The sequence below is a fragment of the Helianthus annuus genome, chromosome 4, assembly GCF_002127325.2.
Source record: "Helianthus annuus cultivar XRQ/B chromosome 4, HanXRQr2.0-SUNRISE, whole genome shotgun sequence".
NCBI classification, from domain to species: Eukaryota; Viridiplantae; Streptophyta; class Magnoliopsida; order Asterales; family Asteraceae; genus Helianthus; species Helianthus annuus.
The window spans coordinates 16530917-16540834 of record NC_035436.2 but is presented as its reverse complement, the minus strand read 5'-3'; the positions used below and the strand labels follow the sequence as shown (position 1 = coordinate 16540834).

The window sequence follows — 9918 nt, the reverse complement described above, 5'->3', positions numbered from 1 at the left end:
GTGTCAGTTGAATGTATTTACCAGTGTAAACTGACGTATTTTTCCCCAAAAGAATAAGTGCAGGTACTATACGAAATGGGCTGATAATAGCTTCCTAGGCATCACGAATAGTCTCGCAAACTCGATGCCGTATCTGAATGAACAATATTTTATTATTATTTTGATCCGCTGTGGATACATTCGACTTCTGTAATACATTTGATATTACCACCAGAGGTTGAAGTATATATTTATCTTTAAAGCTTCCGCTGTGCATTTATATAATTGTGTGGTTTGACTGTATTGTTGCCAACTACGTCACGGTAATCCCCCACCGGGCCCACCGGTGATACACGTGGAAATCGGGGTGTGACATGATGACATGACATGATTTGATTGGATAGTGGGAATGATAGAAATCTATCACTAGTGACCACCCCTCCTCCCCTAAATTGTTAAATTCCACCCCTAATATATAAATCGTTACTTTTAAAAAGTTTTTGTTTAAAAATATATATATTTCTTAATGATATAAGAAAAACGAAGTAATCAAAAAAAGGTTGAAATTATAAATTATTATTATTATTCCCCTATATATTAAAAACCTAACGTTTTGAACAGTAGTTTTTTTCCTTTTTTTTTATTGTAAATTCCCCTATATATTAAAAACCTATATATTAAATTCCCCTTTATTGTAAATTACATTTACTTAAAAACCTATATATTAAATTCCCCTTTATTGTAAATTACATTTACATTTGTCCCCACCCTTGAAATACATGCCGGGAGGTGGTTACCACCGGCCACACATGCCGCCAAGAGGAAGCCGATCATAAAAAAAGGGAACTCCGGGGAAATTCCGCCGACTGTGTTGGCGCGTCAACCCTATCAATCGAAAGTCGATGCTTGAAAAACACCACCCATCTTTCACACACTCACTTTCTAGAATCCAAATGAAGGGGTTTTTTTTTTGAGAAAGGGGTGTTCACCTGCAGTTACCGGTGATGTTCCGGCCATTAATGATCGAGTTGAGAACATGGAGGCTGCAAACAGCAAAGTTTTGAGGTATCTTTTGGCTTATTGTAGTACTATTTTGACTAGATTACGAATTCTAGGGTTCATGCATGCTTGAATTTGGGGGGTTTTGTCAAATAATGCAGTATTGTGATTGTGATAAAATTTCTAACTCCAAACTTCTTTAATTCGATGTCAGGTTCTTTTTTATGATTTTGAATTGGCTCTGTTATGCACTTTGAGGTTTATTTAGTCGATTAGTTGTATATTTTGAAGATGTGGAAATGTTTACAGCTTTCGGACATGGGTTTCGTTATGTTTCTATGATATGATGATTTAAGGTTTGATTAGGGCTTTGAATTTATTCGGATACTGAAAATAATGGCCTTTAATGGTGGGTTTTAGTTTCTTCTGTTACATGATCATGCTGGTCTTCAAGTTGAACCTTTTTTCCCCTATAGAAATGTTTTATGTAGTGACTTTGGTTGTGGGTTTTGACTTTCGCAGGTGGCGGTGGTCGTTTGACGGTGGTCGTGGGTTTTGAAGGTGTTGTTTCGACGGTAGTGGTTTGACAGGGGTTGTTTTGATGGTGCGTGTTTAAGATTGAACCTTAGCGACTTGCATCTGACATTATAGGTGGTGTGATACTTTCAGGATTGATCATCTTCGTACATGATGTTGCTGGTAAATTTATATACTTTTTTAAATTTAAACTTCAATGAACGGGCGGTGGTCCATTGGTGCTACGCCGGTGCAAAAGATTTCTACCCACCAGGCGATGGTTCAAGCCCAGGTTGTGTAGCCTACTAGACTACCTTATGAGTGCTTCAGTCAGATGTCTAATGTTTGTTTTGCAGGTTGTTTTTCTTTGATGTTTTAAGATTTTCATCCGTTTGCATTGCTTTTGCTTCAGCTTTGTTTATGCTCTTCATCAGTAAGTTGAAATTATAGTGTTTAGGTCGTAGTTTTTCTTAAAAAGATGTTCGTTCTTTTGGTTCACTTTCTTTGCTGCTTATTGAAATTTCTGCTATTTTTGGTATCAGTTCATGTTGAGTCTTGATGGGAAAATTAAAGCATGGTTATACAATAACATGGGTTCCCAGGTTGATTACGAGTCTCCAGGTCGTTGGTGCACAATAATCGCGTATAGTGCTGATGGAACAAGGTTAGTTGCAACAAGATTGATACATAGACACTAATAAATAGGTGGGTTGGGAAAGTTGGGTAATGGGTCGAAATGAGTAATTTTTGTTTTTGTTTGGGTCAGGTTGGGTTGACCAGAGACCTTACATTCGTCCCTAAGTTTTTGCATTCTTTTTAAATATTCAGTATATCAAACATGATTCCAGACATAATGTTTAAACCCTTTTGACTTGCATTCTTTTTAAATATTCAGTATATCAAACATGATTCCAGACATAATGTTTAAACCCTTTTGACCCATTACGGATGAGATACACCCCATATTGATGTATATAAGTTATAACTTTGTTAACCTATTGGTGATTATTTTAGGCTATTTTCATGTTGGACCAGCAAAGAAAGGGAGTCACACATAGTAGAATGGAACGAAAGTGAAGGGGCTGTAAAAGAACATTTCTTGGTTTCCGTAAACGATCTTTAGGCGTTGTGCAATTTGATACAACTAAAAAACACTTTTTTGGCTGCTGGTGATGAGCTTTGTGTTAAATATTGAGACATTGATAATGTTCAACTTTAACAGGTGTTGAGGCTGATGGAGGTCTTCAGGTAAATAATATTCATTTCATTTAACAAACAAGTATTTAGAATCACTTATTCTAATTTGTTATTGACCATTGAGCTTAATACCTGTACTCGGAAATGTAGCCGATTTATACCCGAAGATGTGGTAAAAGGGTTATGAACCGAATCAGTAGACATAGGAAACTATGGTGCATAGGTTTTATAGAATGGGCGGAAAACCGATTCTGAAATTTGGATCTAGGCATCCAAGCGAGTCTACAAAGTTGTTGGTTTTAAATTACGGGCACAATTGCATAAACGGATAAAAGGTACAAAAGTTTTTGTTTTGTTTAATTATTAATACTAGATGGAATTGATTGAAATCACATCTGCTGAAATTTGAATTTGTTAATTTTTATTTTGTTATTTAGAAGAGTGTAGAAGAGATCTTGTCTTGTGCATTTGAAAGCTTAATTTCACTATGGTTTGGAAGAACATTCTTATTGGCTATTTACATTGTAAGCATTGTTGACATGTTTCTTTCTGCAGTTACTTGGGGACCAAGAATTGTCATCTATATGCACACACTTTTCAAAGACAAACTGGCACCTGAAACCTGACTAACGCCAATGCGACAAGAGAATGCGATCAAGAATTCAATAGTCTGATGAAAGGTCAACAGGCGTCATCGATACATGAACATGTAAACATTAAATTAAATCATATTTTTGTGTTTTTACAGCTCTCAAATCCTCAGATCGGAACACGGGTTGACTATTATGAAAATTCAACTACTGTGATTCTTTTTTAATTCAGTCAACCTACATTATGTTTTACTATCGTTAACGGCTTGTAAACATTTCGATAAGATGTTTGTTTGAGATTGCTTAATAAAACTATATTTGTCGATTGATTGAATTGAGAGTAAGTGTAAGCTAATCCTCTTGCAATGCCATTTGAAAACACCAATGCCTTTCGCGCAACGCGCGTAACTGAAAAACACTAGTTAATATTAAAAAGAAAAGCGAATGAACAGTGATAAAGGGTAAAGAAGGAATTTAACAGCATCATCAAAACACGTGTCACCTCCTTTTCCTTGTCATCGTACATTATCAATAAATCTTCATCATCTTCATCGCATCTTATTTTAACATTGCAGGGAGAAAAACCATAAAATCAGAGTGAACCGGAGCAACTTGCGGAAAACAACGGTGGTACCGGGGTTTGCGGTCACCGCAGTGGTGGTCAACAGTCGCACTCAAGTGTTGGCTAGGGTTTCGGTTGCCGTTTCAGGCAGAAACCGATGGTGACGGCGGTTAGGGTATCACCACAGGCGTTTCTTTTTTTTCCGGTGTGAGCACACGTGCTCGCCATTCAACACCTCATCTCATCCCATCTGCTTCTTGATTCAGATTAAGAGAGACTAGCAGGAGAGAAAGATAACTGTTCTGGAAATCGAAGCTTGGTTAAGCTACAAATTTATTGAGATTAAGAGAGACTAGGAGGAAAAAAAGAAGGGCCGGTTTCCTCACAGCGGTTTCCTCACAGCGGTCACCGGTCACCGACCTTTGGTCGGATTTCGATTTATGCAACCATTGTGGCTGAGTAGGGTTCCGATCAAGTTCTCGCAAATTCCGGTTAGCCTTTTTCTCTTTTGGGGATTTGCATAACCTTTGATCTGTTATATGAAAAATGCTTTATTTTTCAACTTTACCTTTTTTTGCACTTGTGCGTTGTTTTTATTTTGCCTAAATTTGTTCTAAATTAGCATGGTGCCTTGAAATATGGACAAAGCTGCTCGAATTTGGTCGGAATTCAAGAATAGGTATGTTTGATTTTGTTGAAATTTGTTTGGGTTTTGCAAGTGAGCAACTATGCCTGGATGTTTATAATTATCAAGTACCAATAATTTTAGATATAGATTTGGGATTTACATTTGACTAATTTATCTGTTTGGTTCTAAATAATTCATTTGTAGTGGCAGCTTAGAGTGGATTTTACTAGATGAAAATCCATTTGAAACAAGAATCACATAACAATATGTTTACTTGAACATTCATTGGATAAATGCCGATGACGATGATAGTGGTTGTATCAGTGGCAGCGATGGTAGTTACTGGTAATGCCTATGACGGTAACAGGTTTGAGACGAATGGAGGCGACGGTAAAAGTTATGATGGATTTAGTTGATGACGGTGGTTTAGATCGACTCCGACGTGTTTTCAGCCTATCATCGGTAAGAACCATCCCACATTTGAAATATATTCCAATTATAGAAACCTAAACACAAGTTTGAAAATTAGAGATGGTGAACGCGAGTCAAACATCGGGTCAAAGCCGGATTCAACATGGTCAACAAAAGTTAACTCGGGTCAACCGAGTCAACTCAGTTAAAGCTGATCAACATGGTCAGACTGAAAATCGAGTACCCGGTACTAACTCGAACCCGATAACATAATTATTTATAATACGTTATAGATTACATTGATGTCACGTGTGGGACAAATGAGCTTACTGAACCTCACCGACCAAATTAGGTCTGGATAACTCAAAAGGAAATATATATGAATATAGGCTACAAATTTATAATTTGTTTGGCTTTCGGTAACGGCTTTTTTATTTGTGGGACTTATTGGGTTTGGTTGTTGTTGTTTGGTTTTCAGTAGCGGGAATGCCGACATTGGGATGGCCCATGGTAAAAGGTTTTTGGGCTGTGGAGGTGGTGAGGATAGGTTTTCGAGCCCAACATTTGGAAACGTCTAAACCATGAATTTGAAGTTTAAGCAGTTCAGAGAACAACTTAAATCCACCAGCAGTGCTTAAAATGTTTAATTTTATTAATTTACTGAATGATATTATTAGTAGTAGGGGTGACGGTGGGTTTGTGCCTTTGTGGGTTGAATTGATGAGCTTGTGTCGAAGACATCAACCCGTATACGGTCCGTCTGATCACTTATTACTCAAAGCTTTTACGGTTTGTAAACCGGTTAAAGGGGTTAACCATATAAAGCAATCTATTTTAAAATCGTTTAAGTTTACGCGTTAAACGGTCAACCTGAACACGACATGTTTATTAAACGGGTTAGAACGTAGAAGTAACAACCCACAACCTAGCTATTTCCGTGTCGTGTTTTAGGCTGTGTGGTATATGATATCGAGGTATAATATATATGTTTTTTCGGTTATCTTTGATATTCCAGATTTTTCCTAGGATTAAACAAAGTTATGCAAGTTACTTTAGGTCGATCTGAATCCGATGAGATGAGGCCAGGGCTTCACAAGGTTTCTAAGGTAAGCAGAACATGTTAATACATACCTTTGTTTGTGATTCTTCATCTTTTTGTACGCTATTTTTCATTTAATGTTAGCTGGTCTTATATATTTGACCATTGTTTGCATACAACTTCTTAGAGGGGATTCTGGTCTTTGTTTAACCAACATGCCTGTAGAAGAAGCCCAAAGGTTAATACTACAAACCCATGTTAGAAGTGCTTCTGTTATTGAACTTGAATTACCACCTCTTACAGTTGGCACATTAATATTGGTATTATAAGTTGTTTTTGTGGGTCAACCGACCTGCATTAAAAGATGACATGTGTGACCTGACGTTCTGACCCGCAACTCTTGTCACCTCGAGCTGGACCTATATGTTAATTCATGTGTCATGAATCATGATGCAAACACACATCTATTCCACAATAGTGCTTTGTTCATTTTTCTATTATTTATTTTAATTTAATTTGTTATGGCTTCTACATGTTTGGCAGAATATTTAACGAGTATGAAGACTACGACTATGCTAGGACTGGTAATATTGCTACAGAAACGGTAGTAGTTATATGCTAGGACTGCATTATATTTGTTTACATGCCCTTTTAAATCTCTACCAACAGCCACATTATCAATCTTAGTGACTCGGTTAATTCGACTAATGTGTCTTTATCTAATCAAGACATAGTTGAAGTTAGGGCAGTTTGTGTATATTGATAAATTTGAGTTTGATTGACCGGTACCGCGTGTAAGTGGAGTGCGTCTGCTTGCTGGACGCTGTCCGTTATCCGTTTGTAGAGTTTGTTGTTTATATATTCCAGTTGATAAAATCGGGCTAGGTTGTGAATATATCGTGTTGCTGCTATTGATTTTTAATGTTGTTGATTACCAGATTCAAGCAACTGTGTTGTTTATGTTTAGTTATTTAGTTGTTCCCAATGGTACGTGATTGGCCAAGGCTCCAACACTTTTCCGAAAACATGAACGCCTCTCGCGCAACGCGCGATATTGATAACACTAGTATCTATTCCGAAAACATGAACGCCTCTCGCGCAACGCGCGATATTGATAACACTAGTATCTATTAATATTAATATTAATATTAATATTAATATTAATATTAATAAAAGAGTTGAAATGAACAGTAGATAGAAAACATACCTGGCCTCTATTTTACATGTGTTTCATCCTGCTTTCTACCCATCTTCTCAAAACTCAAAAGAGATATACAGGCACAGAAAGAGACGGAGAAAATAGATGCGAAAGAAAGCAAAGAGAGAGATCCGGAGCCGGCGAATCTCCGGCAACCGGCCCCACGCGTGCTTGCCTCCCACCCACAGAAACAAAGTCGTCGAGTCTAGGTTTCCCGGTTAGGGTTCCGATCAAGTTCTGGCAATTTCCGGTTAGCTTTTTTATCTTGCATGTTGGCTATTTTGTTAGATCGGTGGTCCATGAACCTTAATCTGACGAGTCATGCTGATCTGTGGAGTAGGTTACCTCCGGTGAGGTTCCGGTAAGGTTAGTATGTATAAAATAGTACAGAGATTTGAAAATGCCATGTGCAACATCTTGATGCTGTTACTGATATAACATTTTATAGGTTCTATTACCCATTGTTGATGGGTCAGAGGAGATGGAAGTTGTCATGATAATTGTTGTTCTTTGACGTGCAAATGCCGAAGTGTCACCACTGGCGGATTCAGGCCGTCTTGGCCGCGGCTATTTTAAACGTAAAACCCTAGCCGACGTTTTAGGCGACGACGGTCGGGGTTCATGCGAGGTTTCAGCCTTTCACCTACCTGACAATGATGATGGCTTGCTACCTGGTACGGCAACTCCGGTTGCAACCGTAGCGCCACTGAGCGGGTTGGACGGCGATGACGATCTTTTCGGATCCGAGTCAAATTGTGTTGGTAATTTCGTTTTTTTTTGTTTTGCTGTATGAGATTGATTATACGATTGTGTTTCTGGTGTTGGTCATGTTGTTTCTCGCTGTTGTTTCGGCTGTGATATCGATGGTTGTGCTGTTGATAGTAGTAATGAAAAGACAGGACTTTTTTATGTTCGTGGTAAAAGTACAAATTGTATGTTTGTGGATTGATTTTGGGATTTGAAGCATTATCCGGCGATGATGGTGGATTGCTATTTGGCGTGGCAACTATGTTTGCAGCCGTAGCGGCATTGAGCCGTGTTTTGTTGGTACCGGCGATGATGAAGGGTCATTCTGAGCCTTTTACGCTAAACCAATTTGGTGAACCACCAGAGACATAATGGCAAACTTTGGAACTTGAACAATCACCAAACTGATGTTATTAAGGCGCTGATGTTGAAGGAATTTTGGAGCATACACTATTCAAGGGAACATAGTATGGTTTACTCACTTATTTCCTATTTTACTTAACTATGAATTTGTGCCTTCTTATTCATTTTATTAACTGATTCATTTTTATGTTGTTTTAAGTTTCCCACATGGGAGGGTCTTTTTTGTGAGAAAGCTTCAGGCTTTCTTCATTTACAGTTCTTGTGAATAATGGGTGCCGATGAATATGGTTTTGATTCAATTGCTATGATTGCTATAGGATGTGTTATAGCCCGTATCTGCCACACAAATAACTGTCTAGCTGGTGTCGTGAGTCAGGTAAGTGCTACGAAAATGGGTGGGTCAGTTGGGTTGGTGATAGGTCAAAATGGGTATCTTTAGTACAGGTCTACTAGGCATTTCCTTCAACTGTAGTAACATGTTTGATTCATTCAGTATATGAATATATTGTTAGTATATATTGACATGGTTTATAGCAAAATATAAAGCAACTGAAAACATGAATAAAAATGAGCACGAAATTAACAAAATATAAACCAACCAAAAACTTACATAAAAATATGGCCAGAAACATATTATATTTGACCTACATATATAAAAATTAGCATGTAAAACTAGAGGGGGTCAAAATGACAATTTAATAAGTTTTTATAAAACTAGGTAGCTGAAATGTACATAGACAGAAAAACGAACAGAACCCCATCAATAAGCATAAGCTAGGCATAGCACCAAAGGTTCCACCAGCACCAAATTACACAAAGCACCTTTTGGGATTTTCACACCCTTTACACCATTCTAAACCAGTTGACAATATTGAACCACTTGTAGCTTATAATCTTGTACTTTAAATGGGGGTGTTATTAGCAAGTAAGCGTGTGAATTTTATAACAGTTTTTGAAGTTTAAGTTGTTAATGAAGTACTGTTTGGTGTAACCTGTTAACATGTGAGGTTATCTTGGGGGAACTGTTAGTATTTTATGTTATTTCGAAGGGGATGTTATTTTGTTTCGAGTTATCGTGATTAAATAAATTTTTGTCATGCTTTGTTTGTAGGAGATGAACTAGGGAAAAACACTATGTGATGACGTGCTTCAATGAACGGCAATTTCCTGGATGACGGTGGCAGACGTGGGGCGTGCATTGGTCAATTTCCTAATGAAGGTGGCGGACGTGGGGGTGGCGGGTGTGGGGTGCTGGTGTTAGAATTCTCCTTAAACTCGCAAATAATTGTAACACCGATGCTTTAGTTGCACCAAGTGTTAGGATAGTGAGTTACTTTTTAGTATTATTTAGTAAGACATGTTGCTGTTCTTTAGGGGATGTATGGGACTCTAGCTTTATGTTCCATTTGACATGATGTTTGGATAATTACACTACCACTGCTCTTTTGTATATCACGCCTAGGCTTATAAAATAGTTACATGTAACTCAACAAATTACGACTATGCTAACCTATGATTCTAACCATAAACGGATACATGGTGTACTGCGCGCAAAGCGCGCTTGGATCTAACACTAGTTAACCAAGAAAAACGAATAAAACAAGGACAAAACTGAAATTAGACCGGTGGGTATGGTGAGGATAGTCTCTTTGGAGACTACCCGCCACGTAGGCGCCACGTAATCACGGG

General features: G+C 37.8%; 1 long non-coding RNA gene across 24 annotated transcripts; it reads left to right on the top strand.

Moving 5' to 3' along the window:
- Window positions 1-711: 711 nt before the first annotated feature.
- LOC110935852 lies at window positions 712-9679 on the top strand. 24 transcript variants are annotated; one of them, XR_004892113.1, is made up of 16 exons: window positions 713-1044; window positions 1501-1677; window positions 1851-1927; window positions 2037-2158; window positions 2509-2742; window positions 2842-3026; window positions 3247-3400; window positions 3857-4018; window positions 4110-4334; window positions 4466-4522; window positions 4676-4933; window positions 5001-5129; window positions 5361-5988; window positions 7200-7485; window positions 7568-8333; window positions 8429-9679. It is a non-coding gene; the product is annotated as an uncharacterized LOC110935852 (long non-coding RNA). The 24 variants fall into 24 exon arrangements; XR_004892114.1 differs by having other exon boundaries at window positions 712-1044; window positions 1851-1951; window positions 2509-3026; XR_004892122.1 differs by having other exon boundaries at window positions 712-1044; window positions 1501-1927; window positions 2509-3026; window positions 7200-7369; window positions 7460-7480.
- The last annotated feature ends 239 nt before the right edge of the window (window positions 9680-9918 follow it).